The sequence below is a fragment of the Coenobita brevimanus genome, chromosome 23 (genome assembly GCF_032717465.1).
Source record: "Coenobita brevimanus isolate Jiangsu-jjx chromosome 23, ASM3271746v2, whole genome shotgun sequence".
Taxonomy (NCBI): domain Eukaryota; kingdom Metazoa; phylum Arthropoda; class Malacostraca; order Decapoda; family Coenobitidae; genus Coenobita; species Coenobita brevimanus.
In genome coordinates, this window is record NC_136976.1 from 25,253,434 (window position 1) to 25,278,085 (window position 24,652).

Below are 24,652 nucleotides of genomic sequence, written 5' to 3' on the forward strand. Positions count from 1 at the left end.
CAGTCCAATTTCCTCTCACCTTGTTCCCACTCCACATTCTCTTCGTCTTGCCCTCAGTGCTCCTGCCCTTCCATCTCCTTTACCCCTCCAGATGTTTGTGAAATTACTAAGTGGGTATGTTACAGTTTACCCATCTTTCAGAAGGAAGCGTAGTGAGGTGAACATAGCAATACCAAATATATGTACCATCATTCAGCATTAAACCTAACTCAAAGAGTGACTAGTAAGACCAGTTATTCCACTACACCATACCACCCCTAGCACACTACCATAACAAACACTACATAAATCCTACTATACTCCTCTTCCACACCACAGCACACCATACTGTTCTACTACATCACACTATACTACACCATCTTACTTTCACACAACACCACACTACCCCTACCACACTCTGCTACACCACACAGTACTGTCACCACTCTGGCTCTGCTTCTTGACGCATGGGATTGTCTGCCTTGTAGTCTTCTTAATTTAAATATCCCTCGTGATAAGGTACACTGACGCTCCCATAGTCATCTTCAGACTTTTTTTTAATACCTCTTCCTCATCTTTATGGTATTCATGTCTGTTATTTATATTTGTGATTATGAAATGATTTTCTAAAAACAAAAATGCTTGAGTGGGAAGTACAACAATGGAAATCACACTTGAATTACCTGTTTGGGCTGCATTATGCATTCAAATTCTTAATATTGTCGTTGCATCACCAGGCTCATCTCTTTGTGAAACATAGTGAACTGCAGGAAATCTGCGACTTCGACTGATTGCTCTCACAGGTCCTTTGTTGAGACTGTGTTGAAGGACTGTATTTAGATAGTGTGGTTCATGTGGTAAGTGTGTTGTGGTGTGGGGGGGTTGCATTGCAGTAGGGGCTTAGTGAATTGTGAGTTATGTTTTACGTTGGTATTGTTGTATTGTTGCTAGAAAGGCCTGCATCACAGTCTGGCTAGGTGCATTCATGTATCTCCGGGTAGGGTAGTTTCAGAGAGGTGTAGGCCTATGTCAGTTGGTCGTTCTCGAAAGATGCTGTTTGAGTGAAGTTTTGCATCCTTGCGTTGGCTATGTATTTCTGTATGTCTGTGAACATTAGTGCTACGTGAAGGAAAGGGAATGGGAGACGGTGTGTGCGTCGGGGGAAGGGGGGTGGAGGCAGTTGCTCGTTTACTGCTAATCTGTGGACGGGAGTGATGCAACATGACTTTTCATGGATGGAGTGGATGGGATTTGAGTTAGATTTAGAAACTCTTACATAATTGTTTGCCATAAAACTGTAGTTTCTTCTTGTTAATGCACCTGTTACATAATATTATTGACCATAAAACTGTAGTTACATCTTGTTAATGCAACTGTTACATAATTGTGCTGGCCAAAAAACTGTAGTTACATCTTGTTAATGCAACTTTTACATCACTGTGTTGGCCATAAAACTGTAGTTACATAAATGTGGCAATTGTAACATAACTGCAGTAATGCTAGCGATTGTAGTTACATAATTGAGGCAACTATGACATAATTGTAGTAATGCTATTGTTTGTAGTTACATAATTGTAGCAACTGTAATATAATTGCAGTAATGCAAAGTAATGCAAGCGTTTGTAGTTACATAATTGTAGCAATATATATATATATATATATATATATATATATAGAGAGAGAGAGAGAGAGAGAGAGAGAGAGAGAGAGAGAGAGAGAGAGAGAGAGAGAGAGAGAGACATAAATGTACATCCATTTTGAGCTTATGATCATATCACCTCATTATATACAATCACTAAAACCAGTTAACTTCCGTGTTCATTTAATCCTTCTAAAATAATGAAAAAATAGTACGTCCGCTGCTTCTTAAACTTACCCCCTTTATCAAGCGGATCTCGTTCTACACTTTGACGTATAAATAATTTCCCTAGTAAGTTTGGTAAACTCTAAACACAAAGTCTGTCATTTTTTCTTCTGACACACACCGATAAACTTCTCCCCTTTTTGTTCGGTAAACGATGTCTTACAGAACTGATTTAAAGTTTTGAAGGTCCCTCTTACTTCTTACAAAAATTGCTAAGTCATGGGAGAGAAACTTATTCATATTTAACACACAGAAAGTGTCTATTTACATTTCAATAAGAAACTCATGGGCTTTGCTCAACTTTGACGACTTCATCTGGTTAAAGGAAAACTGATTACGTGATTTATTTAGTGTCACCAGTACATAATTGGGTGGGAAAGGAGGTCCGGATAATGATGATATATATATATATATATATATATATATATATATATATATATATATATATATATATATATATATATATATATACAGTATATATATATATATATATATATATATATATATATATATATATATATATATATATATATATATATATATATATATATCCATCATCTAATCCTACATTGCCCCATGAGGAGCGTAGGAGCCCGGGGCTAGGCAGTTGGTCCCGACATTTAAGATGAGAGTGACCAGCCTCACTGATCTCTGAGTGGCATTACATGAGCAATCAACCCCAACCACCCACTGGATATAAACTTTCAGGCTCAATCCGATTGGAGCGCAATAATTACCCGCTAAACCACCAGGCGTCAAAATTTGGTTATATGGTTACCATCCAGCGTAGTAAATGGTTTCCTGGTGTACAGAAAACCATTTGGCTTGTCATTCAGTGTAGTCACCCACAGGCAGAAGGAAAAGGAAAAAATGAAGGAAAAAAGACGGAAGAGGGAGTGTAAAGTCACCCGTAGGCAGAAGCAAAAAGAAAGAATGAACGAAAGAAAGACAGAAGAGGATGAAAGGAAAGATGAATGGAGGAGAGGAAAGGGCGGACACCCGACAGCAGCACTACATCGAGTGAGTGGATGGTGTGCGCCCCAACCTATAGAGAGAGAGAGAGAGAGAGAGAGAGAGAGAGAGAGAGAGAGAGAATAGCCATGGGGACATCACATAACCTTGTCGCTCGCCCACAATAATCATGAACCGTTCACTTAAATGCCTATTTATCCTTGCACATGCCTCACTATCATCATAAAAACTACTGACGGCACCTAGCAGCTTACCATCTACACCGTACTTGCGCAAAACCTTTCACAATCCTTCTTTGTCTACTTTGTCGTACCGGTATGCTTTCTCCAGATCCATAGATGCCATAAACACCTTATAGTTCTTTTCACAAGCCTTCTCCACTATCTCTCTCACTCCAAATATTTTGATACACACATCCTCTGCCACTTATAAAGCCACCCTGTTCATCACTCGCTAGGTCCTCTGATATCTCTCTTACTTTCTCTATAATAATTATTCCATATACCTTCCCTACAACACTCAGTAAACTTATGCCACAATAATTCTTGCACTCACTTCGCTCACCTTTATTTTTCTATACATGGGTACAATCATAGCTTTTTTCCACTCTGCTGGCACAGTTTCACTCATGCATGCCTTCTTACATATCTGCAACAAGAACTTCATTCCGCTTTCTCCACTACACTTAATCATCTCTACATACACCTCGCCAGCCCCAGCTGCTTTCCCATGTTTCAGCCTGTTCACAGCGTTCTAACCTGTGCGAGTGTCATGTTTCCTGGCACAACATTCCTTCTCTGCACACCCACAAAACCAATCATGTTTACAACTGCTCTGCTCTCTCTATTCCCATTCATCAGGCTTTCAAACTATTATTTCCACCTGGTCCTTGCTTCATCCCCATGGGTTAATAATCTACCACTTACGTCCTTCACACTTTCACATTTCTTTCCGCTGTCAATTTACAATTCCGCACCTCTTTCCAGAATAACTCCTTATTTTCAGAGCAATTTGCATTCATTTTTCTTCCTCGATCATCATTTACCTCCTTTTTCCTCTTCCCTAGTCTCTTTACTGCTTCTGTAACTCAGTATATTCTGTTCTTATTTCAATTGAACCCCTGTCCAGGATCCACTCTAGTCACCTCTTCTTTTCCTCCGTCAATCTCTTAACCTCTTCATCCCACCACAAACAACGCCACTCTTTTATATATGTAGAGTAATATTTAATAAATAAACAAACAAACAGAGAGAGAGAGAGAGAGAGAGAGAGAGAGAGAGAGAGAGAGAGAGAGAGATTTTTATAATGAAACAGAGAACTTATTTACATAATTTACATAAATATATCCCGGAGATATTCTCGTGGCTTAGTAACTGTACACTGTATCGCGCTTCACTTCTTCACCCTCTTGATTTTTTAAGAGATCAGTCACAGTTCATCAGTATTTGTTTTCATCAGTCCACAAGAATTTGTTTGGTTGTTTACTTGAGATCATGCAAGAAACAATTGTTAGTTTTGAGTTAGGAATCTGAAATATATACATATTTTCGGTCAGGAGCTATGCTAATAGTGGGTTATTTATGTTGTTCGAGTTATTCATATATGATTATTGATAGTTATTATTCACCTCGGACACACACACACAAAATTAATATCTGTGGTACAGTATTAGGAGATTTCACGCGAAGTGTGGCTTGAAATTAAGAAAAAACTGATTAATGTCAATTTCGGTTAAGTGTGAAATTTAAAACTTAAAAATACGCACAGCTCAAGACTAGTTTTACAAACGTGACGTAATTTTGTTTTTATTACACGCACACACACACACACACACTTCACTGAATATGATAGCGCGATACTACTGTCTTTATATTACTGTCACGTCCCCATCCCACACTGCCACAGGCTCCAACACCAGTAGTTCAGTACAAGTAGGACGTTGCCCCGTGAGTTATTTTTCCTATGGTCAGCCTTACGGTGTAGAAGAACAAGATCTGCTCAGGCGCTGTAAGTAAACACTGGCTTCTTAAGTTCACTGTCCTTATTTTCTAAATAATTACAGTGTACTTAATATTTGCCAACTACACTTCACTGTTTTCACAAGTACCGGAGCTATAAAATCTTTAGTAACTGCAGTTATACTTAATACTTGCCAACTACTTTTCACTGTTTTCACTTGTACCAGTGCTGTACAATCTTCACAAAATGCAATTACATTTAATGCCTGCCAACTTAACTTCACTCCTTTCACAAGTACAGGAGATATACAGTTTTCACTAACTGCACTGCACTGACACTGAACTACACTCAGACTGAACAGAAACTGACTGAAAATGCTCTAGTCTCTTGCTCATCCTTATATGAGCTTCTAATATTCTAGAGTCATCTACTGCTTCTCCAAAGTTCTCGTGCATTCTCGAGGGAGCAGCGGTTGCAACAGTTACCTACTCGGAGACATGCAAAACATGCCAGAGTTTACTTACACTGCAAAACAGTATATTATTTAGCACACAAACTGAGATAAAGTTACACAATTTAACAATCACATAAATAAAAACATTATAAAGAAAAAGAGCACAAACATTAACGTACAACTTACAAAATACTTCCACTAACAAATAACAGGCTAACTGGCAACTCTGACACTTAGCGGAAAAATTCGAGAATTGTCGGGAATACTCCAGCACTACCAAACTAGCAAATCCCGCTTCTCAACATTACTTATTACTATGTTCCTTTTCTTACCTAGTTAGTCAATCACTATACTTTACCATCCTCCCTCCAGGTTGCTTCCTGTAGGGATGTGATCTAACTGTAGTACTGAGAGATGAAATTTTGATCACCACGTTAATATCTCTTTATCAGGCTTCACCATATAAATGGCGAAGCTTCTTGTTTTCGTCAGTATTATTTGTATACTATTGCCGTTGCTGGTATTGTTATTATTATTATTGCCTCATGCTCTTGCAACGATTCCAGGAAAACCAGAGACTGCATAAGGAATCTGAAAGGCCCAGGTTATGAATCCTGGCATTGGCCATTGCTGATTGATTTTTAAAAAATCCAAATCTCCCTAATGGGGTGAAGGTCATTGTAAGAAACAGTAGCAGGCACACGTTCTTCGACACCTTTGTCAGATCCCTTGTTGACGTTACACAAGAAGTTACCTTAGGGTTCTTCAGATCTTGTTTATATTAACCATACCTTTTCCCACGCCAGTTTCTTTAACACTGCAGTACAGTGGAAGTATAAAACTAATCATGCCTTTGTCAGGTCTCATGTTGATGTTACATAAGAAGCTACCTTGGGGTCTTCAGATCTTGTTTATAGTACACATGCATACCTTACTACATGACAGAGCTTTACTGTGGATACACAGTAGATATAGGTACCTAATTATTATCATTCTAGCCTCGGAGTCTCCCGATGGTTCCAGGGGAACCAGAGACTGCACAAAGAATCTGAAAGGCCTAGGTTTTGGGTTGTGGCATGGACCATTGCTGACAAAAAAAAAAAAAAAAAAAATCCAGATCTTCCCAATGGGGTCAAGGCCACGACAATTACAGAGAGACTATTGTTTTTGCTGGTATTATTATTATTATTATTATTATTATTATTATTATTCTCGCTTCAGAGTCTCACAATGATTCCCGAGACACAGAGTCTGCACAAGGAATCTGAAGGGTCCAGGTTATGCATCCTGGTATGGGTAATTGCTGATAGAAAAAAAAAAAACTCCAGTGGGGTAAAGGTCATTGTAAGAAACAATAGCAGACACAAGCATTCTTCGACACCTTTGTTAGATCCCTTGTTGTTGTTACACAAAAAGTTACCATAGGGTCTTCAGATATTGTTTATGTTAGACATACCTTAGCACGTGGTAAATTGAGACAATCGAGAGTTGACGACCGGCAGTCATCAATGCCACATCTGCTGCTGCTGCATGCGACCCATTGAGGGGGGGCAAAAAGCAGATCTCAAAACTCAGGCAGCCCAGATGGTCAGGGGAACAATGGTTTGGTTCAACGTCATGACAGGGTATGGCTTCATCAAGCACCAGGATACTGACATTGATGTATTCATGCACCGCCAGGCTGTCGTTGCACAAATCCCACGTCATCTCTAGGACTCCCTTGGGGATGTTGAAGCAGTGGAGTTTTGTCTCTTTGGGACTCCCTATGGTCCTCAGGCTCATGATGTTACTGGGCTCGGAGATGTGGTCATGCAGGGTTTTGCCCATGCACGGCGACATCTCGACACCAGGCCAGGGGTCCTGAGCATCCTAGGGAGATAAGCACCATTGTGGAAATGTGCATCGCGATGGTGAGTGTTTTTTGTAGGGGTGACAAGGGAGCATTGTGCTTTCTTCTCTCTAAGATCTTTGAGGAAAATGGACTGCCTTGCCTTGTCATCTCTGAGTGCTTTGTCCGCGATGTGCAGTATGCCCCTTGCCGTGGGGAGCACTGGACCTGGCTGCAATGGCCAGACACCGACTGCACAACACTGCAGAAGCAGTTGTGGCTGGATGCTCCCCTCAACCGGAGGACTGCCACTTTGATCACCGACCCAGCTCTGGAAATGGCTACGGATCAGACTGCTGCTGATGTTCACCATCTGCCATCAACGACTGAGGAGGGACGGGACTCTTCTGACTCCATCTCCGTGGTTGAGGATACGTCGCCTGGCTACTTGGCCAAGGGGGAGATCGATGAGTCTTCCCCTCTTCCGGCAAAGGAGGGCAGCTCATCTTGCCCTCCTATCATGGATCACAAGGATCGGCTAGATGTATCCTTCTACTGTCACCTCCTGACATTTGATGCCCACACTTGGTTGTACCAGCTCAGAGTCTCGACCTACTTCACCAAACTGGGTGAGGGGATTCCACCTCTTATGATCGTCAGAGGGGAGGCGGTGTGTCTAACTGATCTTTGTGTGTTCTATCACATCCTGCCTCCACGCTTGGTCCCCTAGACTGGTTGTCTTGTTCGATGCCCATTCTATGATATTTTGCTTTTATTGTGGTTATCATAGTTGGCCTAATGCCCCCAAGTGGGTGATGGCCATAAAGCCTTAAGAGAAGAAGAAGTGGTAAATCTTTATTATTTGGCCTGCACTATAAAAGTACATAAGTAATTATTATTATTCCGGCCTTAGTCTCCTGACGATTCCAGGAGAGTTGGAGGCTGTGCAAGGAATCTGAAGGGCCCAGGTTCTGTCGTGGCATGAACCATTGATGATAGAAAGAAAAATCCGAATCTCCCCAATGGGGTCAATGTCACTAAGAAACAGTAGATGGAGACTAGTTGATGTCTGAAGGACAGTTACAGAGTTTAAATTACTATTCTCACCTCAGCATCTCGCAATGATTCCAAGAGAACCAGAGACTGTGCAAGGAATCTGAAGGGCCCAGTTTGTGTCCTGGTATAGGCCACTGGTGATAGAAAAAAAAAATCCAAGTCTCTCCAATCGAGTCAGGGTCTTGTATGAAACAGAAGCAGACACATAGGGCTAGGTTCGCTACACAACATGTAGGGAAAAATCTTTCTCTCTAAAATATATATATATATAATGAAGCTTCCTCATTGTGGCTACTCAATAAAAATATGTAAGTAATTATTATTATTCCAGCCTCAGAGTCTCCTGACGGTTCCAGGAGAACCGGAGCCTGCGCAATGAAGCTGAAGGGCCCAGGTTTCTTGTCCTGGCATGGACCCTTGCTGATAGAAAAAAAAAAAAATGAAGTCTCTCCAGTAGGGTCAAGGTCACTAAGAAACAGGAGATAGAGACTAGTGACTGTCTGTAGGACAGTTACAGAGTTCCAGTTCTTGTTTTTCTTTGCATTTTCTTATTTCGTCCGGGCGGAGTCCGTTGACATATTGCTTTTGGTTTTGTTTGTTTGTTAGTTACATTATGGAAAAACGACTGAATGAAATTAGATGAAACTTTCCAGGATATGTGGGCACTGGTCCCAAAAGAAATTGATTAAATTTTGGAGGTAATCGAGTGATCCTGAAAGGTCAAAATCAAGGTCATGCGTTTTCAGTGGGCTGTAGCCTGAAACCGGTTGAATATAGGGACATTTACTTTTATGAGCATACAAGAACTCGTAATATGGGTTTCCATTTGGCAACAAGACCTTTGACCTTGAGTGACCTTGAAAGGTAAAACACAAGGTCACGGATAATCAGGGGGTTATAACTCGAAACTAGTTGAAGATAGAGATATTTACTATTATTAAGATATACAAAGTCCCATATGGATTTTTAATTTGTACCATGACCTTTGACCGTAAGTGTCCTTGAAAGGTCAAACTCAAGGTCACAGATATTCAGGGGGCTATAACTCGAAACTGGTTGAAGGTAGAGATATATACTAATCAGTATATAGGGAGTCTTATATGGGTTTTCATTTGGCACCATGACCTTTGACCTTGAGTGACCTAGAAAGGTCAAATGCAAGATCATGGACTTTAGACAGCACAACTCGAAATCATTTGCGTCATTACCTTAGATTTTATATGTGTACTGACACTAAATGGCAGTGCTAAGTCAGTATTTAAAAGCTATAAAATAATTGCTGTCGGGTGAGGTTTATTGTGTCTGGCACCACATGTTTTTTGAAATTTTGATGATATTTCACATAAAGATACCCTAGGTTAACCCAAGTCATTCTGCCGATTATAAATGACCTTGACCTATTTTTAAAGGTGATGTGTTCATTTGTATTAAAAAAAAAAAAATTGCATATCTGAAGTTGAATTATCTCAGAAACTAACTGAGATACAGGTATTTGGTTGAAAATCCTATAATAAAAATGTTTCTGACTAGTTTTGGCTTCATATTTTACCATTTAGCCTTGTGGAAACTGGAAAGAACCGAATTCATATCTGCTCATTTTTTCCTTTGCAACATGTTTTACAGAAAACCACAAAAGCTTTAAAGTTGTAACTTTCCAGACTAATAGCTGTGGCCTCTCTTATGATCTGAAAGGAATATGGTTAGGTTAAGCATATACTTAGCCAGTCATTGAGACAAACGTAATATTTACTCACATGTTCTTCGACACCTTTGCCCTCAGAGCCCTTGTTGATGGTACACAAGAAGTTCCTCATCAGTCTCTCACTCTCCATCCTCTCCACATGTCCAAACCACCTCAATGTTTTTTTTCCTAACACTCCTATCACATCCACATCCACACCACAATGCTCCTTCACATCCTTATTTGTCAGTCTGTCTCTCCATGTAACTCCACAGCCTCCTCTCAGATAACTCATTTACACTGTTCTCACTCTTGACTTGTGTCCCTCCAACAACATCCAAGCTTCACTTCCATACGTTAGAGTTGGTATCACAATACTGTCATGTAGTAACTCTTTCACTTCCATGCACACTTCTCTGCTTCTTATCACTGCTTTCAAGGGACCAACAACCTTTCTTCCTTGTTGTACCCTTTCAAGCACTTCACCCTCCAAACTTCCATCCTTAGTCATCACACTACCCAAGTACTTAACCCGACCCAGCCCAGAGACGTGAATTCACGACCTCACATGATGTGCACTCATATCCCGGCGACGTAAATTAATGCGGCAACATTGCATGGTCCCTAATTTGCACAATTTTCAATTTAATTTGCACAATTTTCAATTTTCGCGAGTGATTTTTGGCACGTATACACGGGACACCTTCCTCTACAAGATGCCAGGCAGGGACAATGCCTTACCCAGCATGACCTCTTCCCCCCCCTGCATGCCCTTTTCTCAGCAATTCACCTGTTATCAGTGACCTGACCAGTAAAGCCATGTCATGCCACGGTACGAAATTCAGGGCCAGAGTGATTCCCCAATCGATGACAATGTGGAGGACAAACATTAGAGGAAGAAACAGTCAGAAATGATGATCAGGTAATGTGGCAAAAAAAGGTCAGGAATGGTGATGAGTTAGTGAGTGAAACAATGCTTATAATGCCTATATTACCGTTTGAAAACCAATATACTCTCGTACTACATATAAATTCGTAACAAATAAATAAATAAATACCGTTTATGAGTGGTGTGGAATAGTTATCCTCCCATAGAACTCGTTTTCTTTGCAGCCAGCCTGATAGAAAACCCTGTAAGGTAAGGAGGTACTCCTACCTGGATCGAGTATTTTAAACCTCAGGTGAGCGATTTCTCTATGAATTTTCGATGTTTCTCACCAAAAGCGGATGTTTGAGCCAAAAAAAAAAAAAAAAGTCCAAAAATGTCGGGACTGGGGCGTACCACTGCCCAGAAAACGTCGGGATGGGGGGGGTTAAACGCTCTCACATTTTCCATTTCCTCACCATCCAACCTCACTTTACATTCAGTGACATCATTTCTCTCGATGACCATAACTTTACTCTTCCCAACATTCACCTTTAGATTTCGTTTCTTACACACTCTCCCAAACTCATCCACCAAGCCTTGCAGCTCCCCTTCGTCTTCACTTAACAACACAGTATCATCTGCAAACAAGAGTACAGGGAGTTTCCAAACTCTGCCCTCTCTCATTAAGGCCACTCCAACATCCACTGCTCTACCTTGTTTCACTTCTATAACCCCATCCATGTACAGACTGAACAATCATGGAGACATGACACATCCCTGTTTCAGTCCAACCTTAAAATAGAATAATTCACTCAGTTTACTATCCACACACACTGCAGCCTTAGCACCCTCATACATACTCTTCACAGCATTTAACAACTTCCCATCTGCTCCATATATTCTTAATACTTTCCATAATCTTTGTCTGTCCATCCTGCCATAAGCTTACTCCAAATCCATGAAAGCTGCATACAACTTCTCTCCCTCCTCCAGAAAATTTTCCACTAAAGATCTAAGAGTGAATATCTGATCTACACAACCTCTTCCCTTCCTAAAACCTCCCTGTTCTTCTCCAACTAATTCCTCTGTTATTTTCCTAACTCTGTCAGTAAGTATCCTACCATATACTTTTCCTATTACACTAAGAAGACAAATGCCCCTATGATTGCCACACACTTCTCTTTCCCCTTTTCCTTTGTACACGGGAATAATTATACCTGACTTCCAGTCCTCCGGGACTCTACCTTCCTCCCAGGCCAATCTGCACATCCTCCACATCCATTCTACTACTATCTCTCCCCATGCTTCAGCATTTCACCACACACTCCATCAATTCCTGGGGCTTTCCCCATGATGACTTTCTTCATTGCTTCAACAACTTCCATCCTACTGATTTCTTCCTGTTTTCTCACCTCCCTCCTTCTCCCAGCCATTCCCAAGCCACTTATATCTGAAGAAGATGTTCAGATCTTTATATTACATATACCTTAAATGCTGTATTCTGAAGTTTTCTTGTTGTGGCTACACAATAAGAGCAGATAACTAGTTATTATTTTTCTTTGCACTTTTTTTTCTTCGATGTTGACGTTATTACACACGAAGGTACCCTATGGTAACCCAAGTCCCAGTACCAAAAGTAAATGACCTTGACCTATTTTTGAAGGTGATATCCTTGTTTTTATTCTAGAAATTGCACAGTGGAAATTGAAATATCTCAGAAACTAATTGAGATAGTATTATTTGGTTGAAAATCTTATGATAAAAATGTTTGCTGTATAGTTTTGACTTAATATTTTGCCATTTAGCCTAGTGGTTAAGTACCGAATTCAAATCTACTCAGCTTTTTCTTTGCGACACGTTTAATAGAAAACCACGAAAACTTTAAAGCTGCATCTTTCCAGATATATAGCTGTGATCCGTCTTATGATCTGGAAGGAATATAATTACAGTTAAGCATACGGTTAGTCAGTTATTGAGATATACGTACAATTTACATATGCATTTTTTGATACCTTTGTTTTCAGATTCTTGTTTTACACAAAAAGCTACCTTTGGGGCTTCAGATCTTGTTTATATTACTTATACTTTATATGCTACATGGCCAGGTTTCCGCATTGTGGCTACTCAGTGAGAGTATGGTAGTAGTTTAGTTTTATTTTCATGATTATTATATACCTGTTTGATTAACAACTTTGATAGCTAAAGTTTTATGGTTTGAGCTAAGCTAAGAACTTCCAATAATTCGTTCTCAGGTAATGAAGTGTCAAGACTTGTGACCTTTTTCTTATACTGTGCTTGTACCGTAATAAACTTGTACAGTTTTTCATCCCTCAATGAGCTAGCTGAGGGTAAAGCCAACACGAAATAATTTTTTTTTCAGTTTGTACTTCCCGCATTTAATGGTGATGTATCATTTGCTTCACTTGCCGATCCATATGATTTTTTTTCCCTTTCACGACCCAAAAATCATCAGTGCTTTCTTTCTTTCTTCCTACTTGGCTCTTTTCCTTGCTAGTCATCACTCGCCTAGTGCTTCAGATCTAGAGCTTGCCTTATTTATCCCAGGGCTCCATTACTGTCCAGGACCTCGAATAGGGTGGAGGGAGCAGAAGAGAAAGCCAAGTGGAAGACGGAGAAGAGAGGAAGTAAAGAGCGAACAAAAAGAGGGAGGACTGGAGAAACTGTCATCAAAAGAAACGGAGTATATACAAGAAATTCTTTTATCCAAAGAGGACGTCTGATATATCAGCGATAAGTTCCTTGATTCAGAGTTGCAGTATTTCCTGGACGTAAAATAATCGCACGCCTACGATATACACTGTACTTAGTTGTGTGACGTAGGTTTTTATAATAGTTACGACCCATGACAACAATGGATACTCTTTGCTTTTCTACAACAAATTTTGGATATTTTTACATTGCAATTTAAAACAGCGTCCCTTTTCTTTGGAGCCATGTTTTTCCCTCTGAGACTGCTTATCAGTCCCGTTTTGCAGTCATTCACCTTTACCCACAGATCCCAGCGCCATCTAAGTCCTTCTCTTGATCACTGGATGTCAGTCTCATATGTGGCCCAGCTTCCCTCTTACTCCAGCTGGGTGGTATTAGGTGGGGTTGGACATACTGTATTATCATGGCCGTGAATGGTGGCGACCTAGGGTGAAATGCCTGGACAGTGAGAGTGGTGACGGAGGAGCACATTCACTGCAGGTTAGGGATGTGGTAATGTTAGGGAGGAGGTGTTGAAAATCACACAGTTAACCTGCAAAAGTTACTGTGTTAGTGGGGCAGTTTAATGTGCTTGAGTTGGCATTATGATGGCGTAAAAAAAAATGTGGGTCAGTGTCACAGTACACTACAGGTTGCAGTCATTGCATTAACCTGTCGATATGTTCATTGTTTCCTAGTTCATGTCTGCCAGTAGTTAATGAAACATACTTTGCGTTGTGCAGTACTAAGCACTCGCTGTGTTATGAGGCTACTCCTATGTTTGCTCCTCCACAGTACCATATTCAATTACCATGCGAAGATGACGACCCCCCCCCCCATCCCCTTTCTCTCTTCATTCCTCAGTCAATGGGTCGGGCTACAGTACCCAGCTTCCCTCATACGTATGTCTTCTTGCTTGTAGTTCACATTGCTTCAGTCGACGTATATAGCCACTGAAGTCATATATTCGTATTTTACTGGAATATTTGAAGCAACGGAATCGTTCCCAGATTGTAGTGTCGTCTTGGTATAAATATTGCTTGATTAAGCCGCGGAAAGCCTCGTCATGAATTCAGAGTTGTGTCCAAACTTCCCAGAGCAATGAATTACGGAGCTCGTCCTTGGCGCTGCTGTTGAACTCTGCAAATACTGATGAGTTTAGGACGGGCGATCCACCACTACCGGCTGTTTGTGCTTGTAAAACATTTTCCTTCCCGTAACCTCCCCTGCTGGATGGTCGTGCCTACATTTACATCCAGCAAATTTGTGGCGACTGTTTACACAACATAATACATGCAGGAAGATCATGAAGCCTCAGGAACCTGTGACATGTATCGCAGATATTACAGTACAGTTTACCGGGAAAAAAGTAGAACTACTTCTTTGTTACAGTATTATCCTGTAAAAATTATGTTCGTTATGTTAGGTCTTTTTTTTTTTTTTTTAGCTCTAGTTGTTACAATCGTTCTAAACAGGAAACAGGATGAAGAAAAGGCAAGTGAGTGACTGCCTCCTGATTGACTTGGTAACAATTCCACTGAAGTTAATTTGATTATCTAACTACCGTGAAGGATCTGGATCTAGTGTAGGTTCTCTGAAAGATGACAAAGTATGCCACATAACAGCCTGGTAACCATAAATTTGGAGAACTGATTGTACTGCCCATTGCACTTATCGATTTATAAACATCCGTTCACAGTTTAAATAAAATCCCAGTAGATGGAAAGTCATGGATAAAGCATTACGATCGTAGTTGTGGCAAGAATTACTGTAGTAGTTAAAAAAAAAAAAATCCTAGAATAACAGTATAAAATTTTCTCAACAGAGGATACGATAATGAAAGAAAGGAGGAAGTGCTGGAAAATTACAGTTTACGTAGCTAAAAGAAAAACAGAAGGAACTACGAAACAACCAGGAAGTGAGGTTATAAAGTACAGTGGAAGACTATGTAAGTGAAGAAGACAAAAAATGAATAAATAATACCTCAATAGGCTCGTGCTGTACTTGAGATACCTAAGAAAAGCTGTATTATTTTGTCTATATCCTCACAAGACTTTTTTTTTTCCTGTTACCCTCCACCCATGAGCACACTCTTATCAAAGTAAGTTATCAGAATTCATAACAGGTGTCCATCAATAGCTCCACTTCGTCTTGTGGATAATTTCTGCACTATCACAATTATGTCCTTGAAAATAGAGACATTGTAGTTAGATCATCACCAATAATCACTGTTAACTCCTGTATGTCAAGACCTTTTTATTACACACACACACACACACACACACACACACACACACACACACACACACACACACACACACACACACACACACACACACACACACACACACACACACTTCCTGAAAAGCGCGCGTGTAGGTGTCCACTTCAACAGGACTCTGGCAACAACAAAGTCATAAACAGCGAACAAACAGGCGGCGTGGTATTGATGAAACCATTCCCTGTCTGCAAGGAAAGACACAGTGAGTGCAAATCCCGGTGGTTGGGAAAGTAACTTATGGTAACAGTACATAAATGCATGAGTTTCAGGGCCGTGTTACCTTTCGGTTTTAAAGGCTTTCTAACACCTCATTATTAGCTTTTTTTTTTTTTTTCCAAATTTCATCATACCCTCCATTTTTATGCCGTTTATGTACTCTCAACATGGGTACAGGTTGCATAGGTTGCGTAATTAGAATACGAGAACATTAACTTATCACATGCAAACATATTCTGAAAGAGAAGTAGTGTCAGCTAACTTTATAAGTTGAGGAGAAAACTGGCCATAGGATGAGCAAGCCTGGCCTGTGAGAATGAAACCTGTCGGGATCATACTGAAAAGGAAGACGGGCAGTAAGATAGTTGGAAGGAAACTACAAAGGAAGAATTAAAACAATGGTAAATATGGCATCTCTTGGAAAAAAGTATGATAAATTGGAATGCACTGGACGGTTACTTTAAGCAGGTTAAGCTAATTAGAGATGAATGACAGTCGGAAACTAGAAGAGCCTACGATCGACTGGAGGCGTTAAAGGAAGAGAGGAGGAGCTATATGAGGAGGAGCATCAAAAAGAAGGAAGCCGACCAAAAGGAAACCTCTAACGCACACTGAGAAGCATACTTTAAAAAAATGGTTCCCGAGGACGAACACTGAGAGCGCATTAGTTTATTTATTGATTTTTAAGACACTGTATGCCATTCAGTTGATTGCCTCGTGAAATAAACTTTGAAAATACAGTGGTTTATGCTTGTTTCTTTGTTTTTTTAGTGTTGTTTGCCTGTTCCTATCCAAGTGTCTCACGAAGCAAGAGTGACAGATTCTGTGTCCAGACATCGCGCTGGGTTATACGTGAAAGATTTTTTTTTTCCCTATACGCTCCTGGAGATACTGTATGAAAGGGGCGATTAAGGGAGAGAAAGGGGCAGAGGAACAATATCGGCGAATAGTAACGCAAGGAAGAAAGGAATGGGGACATTGATAGATAGACAAATATACAGTATACTGTATATAACAAGATATGAAGAAGGGAAAGTGAAATTTCTAGGAACTGATGCTTAGAAAAATGAAGGAAACGAAGAATTAGGAAAGATGCCTTTGAGAGAGTGAGAATGGGAAGGATAGGGAAATTTGAGGAGAGAAAGAACAGCATAGGTAAACCACGGTAAGTGGATTATATTGGGGGAAAGGGGAAGAATAAATTGCAGACTTTACTGACTGTAGAGGAACCTAAGAACCAGTGAAGTTGAAAGCTTGTTCACCTCCCAAAATAACATAAGTATGGCCTTTGGCCTGATGTTCACTCAAGAGTATTTTTTTTTATTAAAGAAAGAAGGAACCAAAGGCCAGGAGTCCGCAAACTGTTCCTTGCAAGAAAAAGCAAAAACGATACAAAAGAGAGCCAAATTCAAGATCAGTTCATTTCGAGATGCCTGGACACACTGCGTTTGAAAAACTGGAGATCATAGGAAGTAGGAAATACAGACAGAGGGAGACAGTTCCACAGTTGACCTGTTGCATAAATGAAGGACTGGGAGTAACGGTTAACTCTTTCATTGGAGAGTTGGACAGAAAGGGGATGAGAGTTTGTTGCTAGACGGGTGCTATGCACCCGTCGTAGAGGTGGAGGGATGCAAGCAGACAGTTCAGAGGATCAATGACCATTGAAGTAACGATAGAAAAGAGATAAAGATGCAACAGTGCGGCGAAGAGACAGGTTGAAGGGAGCCAGTAGGAGGAGGAGAGTTGATAAGACAAAAAGCCTATGACTCCACCCCATTGAGAAGAGCTGTGTGTGGGGAGCCTCCCCACACATGAGAGTTGTACTCTGCACGGGGGCGAATAAAACCCGTGTATAAAGTCAACAACTGTGCAGGGGTAAAGAAAGTATGGAGTCGGCTAAGCACACCTAATCTCTTGGAGGCAGATTTTACAAGAGATGCAATATGATCTTTCCAAGATAAGTCCCGAGTGAATGAAACCCCAAGTATGTTCAAGGATGATGCAGGATTAAGCTGAATATTATTAAACATTAGTGGGTACTCCTGTGGAAGATTGTGTAAGGTTGATAGGTGTAAAAACTGTGTTTTAGATGCATTAAAAACAACAAGATTATTTTTACACCAGTCAGAGATACGAGCCATGTCAGACATTAGGTGTGCCATAGCCTCATCCCTTGTTTGCTGAAGAAACTGCTGAGATGGACGTTGCGGGAACCGAATGGAAAGGTGAAGGGTGGAATCATTAGCATACGAGTGGATAGGGTTTGATGTACAGTTTAGAAGTTCATTGATTTATAAAAGGAAAAGAGTTGGTGATAGGACAGAGCCCTGAAGAACACCACTGTTGATAGATGTAGGAGAAGAACGATGGCCGTCTACAACAGCGGCTATAGAACGACCAGAAAGGATGTCGATAGTCTGACAGGCATTTGAAATTCGCAGTAATGCTGAAAAGTTTTCCAGGATGTAACTGAGGAAAAGGTTGCAGAGAAGGTTTAGCTTCATGCCTGTCGGCTACATGAGGCATAAGTTTTTTTTTTTTTTTTTTTAAGTCACACTCGTCCCCTGGAACTCAACTGAAAACAGTCGGATATACAGCTAGGTTTCAAGTTAAGATGCTGGATGAACATGGACAACGGAAGAACAATCTTTGTCTAAGATTTTGACCAGTCTGAGAACTGAAAGTTGCCAAGCAGTAAGGAAGGAGGAAGAGAAAGGGAGGGAAGCCAACTGTAAATAAAAACATGAAAAAGAAATAAGCACAATGGTAGACAATATCTAAGCATGGAACAATAGACATGATGGTAGATGGAGCTGTGGGAAAAGAGCAGCGGGAAGCAACAGGGCAGAAATAAACGATTATGGGTGTCATAACAGACGATCTCCACGGGCATCCTCTTTTGTATTTCATCGGTTAGCTTGGCACGAATCTGGTGTTTGACGAGATAGCAAAACAAAAAGGGCTAGAGCTAGTCGAGTCATTCTAAGTAAGAGTCTCTCATCATTTTAACCAGGATTTGTTTCATCATTTTCGATTGAACATGCTTGTATTCACTTGTATTCCAGAGAGATTTTCATTATTTGGGATGATGTATAGTCTGCTAATTCAGTTTCTTGGACAAAACGTAATACAGCACCTCTTTAATTATTTCTTTGTTTAGCGCCTTGTCTCCAGCCATCCAGCCATACGAACAACTGTTAAACGATACCGTAATAATCATTTTGAGCATTTCCCCAACGTATGAAAAGGCACTGATACGTAAATCATGTTATTATTTCCTCATATTACTGGTATTCTCATTGCCAGTATTCACAGGTTTGATTTATTACACCACCCTCTACATATTAATATATATATAAATATAAATATATATATATATATATATATATATATATATATATATATATATATATATATATATATATATATATATAATATTTATCTATCTATCTATTGCCATACTCCTCAATCCCGTTCGGGGTGGCCACAAACAAATCGCCTCCACGTCGCCCTGTCCCCCGCCATTTCACTGCCCTGCTCCCAACTCACTCCCCCCTCTCTCATATACCTCTCCACCCCATCCCTCCATCTATTCCTCGGCCTCCCCCTCCCTCTCCCCCCTCCACCTCACTCACATACACTCTCTTCGTCAGTCTTGCACCCTCCATCCTCTCCATATGGCCAAACCACCTCAGTGTATTCCTCTTAACGCATCCTATCACATCCACATCCACACCACAACGCTCCTTTAGATCCTCATTTGTCAGCCTGTCTCTCCATGTGACTCCACAGGCTCCTCTTAAATAACTCATTTCCACTGCTCTCACTCTTGACTTGTGCCATTTCAACAAGGTCCAATCTTCACTTCCGTACATTAGAGTTGGTATCACAATACTGTCATGTAGTAACTTTTTCACTTCCATGCTCACTTCCCTGTTTCTGATCACTGCTTTCAAGGAACCAGCAACATTTCTTCCCTGCTGCACCCTTTCAAGGACTTCACCCTCCAAACCTCCATCCTTACTCATCACACTACCCAAGTACTTAAACGTATTCACATTTTCCAATTCCTCATCATCCAACCTTGCTCTACATTCACTGACTTCACCTCTCTCAAAGACCATCACTTTACTCTTCCCTATATTCACCTTTAGACTCCGTTTCTTACACACTCTCCCAAACTCATCCACCAAGCCTTGCAGCTCCCCTTCATCTTCACTCAGCAACACAATATCATTTGCAAACATGAGTACAGGGAGTTTCCAAACACTACCCTCTCTCACCAGGGCCACTCCAACATCCATTACCCTACCTTGTACCTCTTTTATTACTCCTTCCATGTACAGATTGAACAACTATGGAGACATGACACATCCCTGTTTCAACCCAACCTTCAAAGAGAAAAATTCACTCAGTTCACCATCCACATGCACTGCAGCCTTAGCACCATCATACATACTCTTCACAGCATTCAACAACTTCCCATCTTCTCCATATATTCTTAATACTTTCCACAATCCTTGTCTATCCACCCTGTCATATGCTTTCTCCAAATCCATGAAAGCCGCATACAACTTCTTTCCCTTCCCTAGAAACTTTTCCACTAAAGATCTAAGGATGAATATCTGATCTACAAAACCTCATCCCTTCCTAAAGCCTCCCTGTTCTCTCCAACTAATTCCTCTATTATTTCCCTAACTCTGTCAATAAGTATCCTACCAAACACTTTTCCTCTTATACTAAGAAGATAAATGCCCCTATGCTTACCACACACTTCTTTTTCCCCTCTTCATTTGTACAAGGGAATAATTATACCTGATTTCCAATCCTCCGGAACTCTACCTTCCTCCCAGGCAAATCTGCACATCTTCTACATCCATTCTACTACTATCTCTCCCCCATGCTTCAGCATTTCACCACACACTCCATCAATTCCTGGGGCTTTCCCCAATTTAACTTTCTTCATTGCTTCCACAACTTCTATCCTATTGATTTCTTCCTGTCTTCTCACCTCCCTCCTTCTCCCAGCCATTCCTCAGCCACTTATACTCGCATCACTTCCATCCTCTATGTTCAACAATTCCTTAAAGTGTTCTCTCCATCTGCTCACTTTTTCTCCCTTGTCTGCTAGTAATCTACCATTTTTATCTTTCACTTCCCTGCTAACTTCACATCCACCCTTTCTTACTCTCTTCACCTCTTTCCACAACATTTTCTTACAGTTTCTCCACTTTACACTCAAGTTCCTTCCAAATTCCGCATCCACTCTCCTCTTACTCTCTCTTACTAATATTTTCACCTCTCTCTTCCTTTCTACATATAACTCTCTCTTCCGTCTCTCAACTTCTTCCACGCTCCTATTTCTCATCCATTCATTGTATGCTTTTTTTCTTTTATGCCACAGCCTGTCTAACCTCTTCATTCCACCACACTGTTCCTTGCACCCCCCTCCGTCTTCTCTTCATCCCACACACCACATCACATGCTGCACATATTTCTTCTGTGAATATCCTGCACACACCTTCCACATCCTCCATCTGCTCCAATTCATATTTGCCCAATCGTTCCTCCACTTCTCTCTTATATTCTGCCTTTTTCTCATCCTCTTGTAACCTTTCCACTCTCCTTGCATCTACTCCTTGCTCCCGTCCTTCCCTTCTTCTATTACTCTATCTTATTTGTATCTTGATTCTGGCCACCACCAAGTAGTGGTCAGAAAGTCCACTCCCCCAACCTCTATAAGCTCTTGCATCCATTACACATCTTCTCATCCTTTCATCTACACACACATAATCAATCATTGCCTTCCTTTCATTCAGTTCACCACCCACCCTTCTCATCACTCGCCATGTATACCTGTGGATCATTTTGTGCCTGAAGAGAGTACTGGCTATGACCAACCCCCTCCCAGCACAAATGTCCAATAACGCACTGCCATTCTCATCTATCTCAGCAGGCACACCCCATTCACCAACTATCCCATTCACCTTCACATTCCCTACTTTACCATTCATATCACCGATCAAAAACAGTCTCTCATTCCTTTCAAACTTTTCCATGCACACTTCCACATTAGTCCAGAACTCTTCTCTCACTCTTCTTGCACAATCTTGCATTGGCGCATACACGCACACAATCGCCTACATTTGTATTCCAACTTTCAATCTTACCCACACAATCCTTGACCCAACTGATCCATACTCTCTTATGTTCTCCTTCCATCTTTTACTCACAGCTATACACACTCCTTCTTTTGCCCACTCATTCTCACCTACTCCTGCACATATACACCATCCATACTCCCATTCTCTCACACCCTCACCTCTCCATTTAGTTTCAGTTACTCCACATGCATCAACTTTCGCACCCTCAAGCACCTGGACAATCTCTCTCTCTTTCACCTCATCATTCGCACCTCTTACATTCCACGTTCCGATTGCCATGTCCTTCGTCCGGTCCTTGGTCGTCATCTTTTGGTCAGTCCTTGTTCAAGGGTCTTGTTCGTATTTTTAGTTAGTTGTTTTCCGGGGAGGGGCACTAACCCTCTGCCAACCCTTTTAGTCGCCTTGTACGACAAGCAGGGATACTGGGGGAGTATTCTTGAAAAACCCACCTACCCCCAGGGGGGGGATATATATATATATATATATATATATATATATATATATATATATATATATATATATATATATATATATATATATATATATATATATATATATATATATATATATATATATATATATATATATATATATATATTCTTGAAAAACCCACCTCTTACATTCCACGTTCCGATTACCATGTCCTTCGTCTGGTCCTTGGTCGTCATCTTTTGATCAGTCCTTGTTCGAGGCACTATATATATATATATATATATATATATATATATATATATATAATTTTACCTATGACCTGTGTTACAGTGTTTGCTGGAAAAAAAATTGGTTTTCTATCTATCTATCTATTGCCAGACGCCATAATCCCGTAAAGGTTGGCCATTGACTTTGAGTTATTTGTTTTACAGGGAGGGGCACTAACCCTCCACCAACCCACTTTTTGACACGTAGGATTTGGTTATATGGTTACCACCCAGCATTGTAAATGGTTTCTTGGCTTACAGGAAAACATTTGGCTTGTCACTCAATGTAAAGCCACCTGTAAAGGAAAGAGAAGTAATAAGACGTGACAGGAAAGATGAGAGAAATAGGAAGAGAGGAGGGCAGGCACAGAAAAAAAAAATGATAAAGGCTAAGGAAGAAGTAGGCAGCACTACATCAAGTGAGTGGATGATGGTCGCCACCACCAAATTTGGTTTTCTATTCTGATATCGGCAGGTGTTACGCTACAGTTTCTTACGTGAATTTGGTTAGTCAGAACTAAAACAGGTAGAATGTGTGTGTGTGAGAGGGGTGGGGGGGTGAATCTGTACAGGCCCCGACGCGTGGAGTGTGCACCATCTTCAAGCCCACAACCTTCCCAGGACAAACAACAGCCTGGAGGTTTGGCACAAGTGCTTGAAACAGTAGTTGAACGGTACCATTTGGGAATGTTCTTGATAAAAGTGTTCATAAAAGAAGACCACCGCACAGCTCAAGACGTTGAACAGCTGACTGCAGGAAACAATCCAACAAAACATAAGAAAGAGCAAATCCAGAGAGAAGAGAGGCTTGCAGTTGTTTTTAGAAGACGTGGAACCATCCCGGTCGATGAATATCTCCTACCGATTGCTCATAATCTACATCTCGGTTCAAGCAATGTTAATGAATAAACGCTGGGAGACAATTTTAGAGGTGAACATGAATTTTAACCATATACAGTAGATATTAAGTGTTCTAGAAGTCACTCCTTTGAAAAAAAAAAAAATGTCATACCTTACATGAAATTATAATATATTATAATGAATAAATTGTAATAAATTAAGAAAAAAAAGTGTGTATGTTATTGTTTATATCACTTAAAAGTTTAGCTTTTCTAGTGTAACTTCTTTCACACATTTGATTTCTCACATTCATTTTTTTTTTTCATCACTTTAAAAGTGTCACTCCTTTGATGCAGTATTTTTGTTACTCCTTTGATGTGTCACTCCTTTGAACAGAATCGCCTTCAAACTGATGCTGCTACCAAGTATAATTAGAGCGAATATTAAAACGATAACATACGATAACAAACATATCTGTGATACTGGTTAGCTGTAATAATCAGTTGTTTATCCTCTAATGGACATGGATCCTTTACAAAGACGAATCCTTGAGATCCATAATCTGATATGCGTACGGGTGTGAGTGTACTGTAATCTCCTTGACCACTAGTCACCTGACCGTGACCATGACCGTCCTTGCCAGCTATATTGTTGGCCCGCTTGACTTCACGTTGCATGGTACGACACGGCACCATGAGAGAGTATAGCCACGATTCAGTTAATATAAAAATTATATTAATGTAAACACATCTCACAAATCTCTCTTCAAGCCACTGCTGATCAGGTCGTTTGTGCAACTCCACCTCGAGTGGGTCGAACTTCACGACATTAATGAGGATCGGATGGGAAAGCGAGTGGGCCAGAGGTTGTAGTTGTAAAGGATCCTGGCCTGGAACTGCTATAAAAGAAGTATAGCAGTTCATTATCATCTAAAATGATTTGGTTGGTCGTATTTTGTCGCTATAATATGGAGTCTAGTTAGGATGTGAAACATCATGTAACCTGTGACCGGAGACAAACTTATATACAAAACATTTATTATACAACGTGTAAGATAAGGAGAGTTTTTAAATACAACTC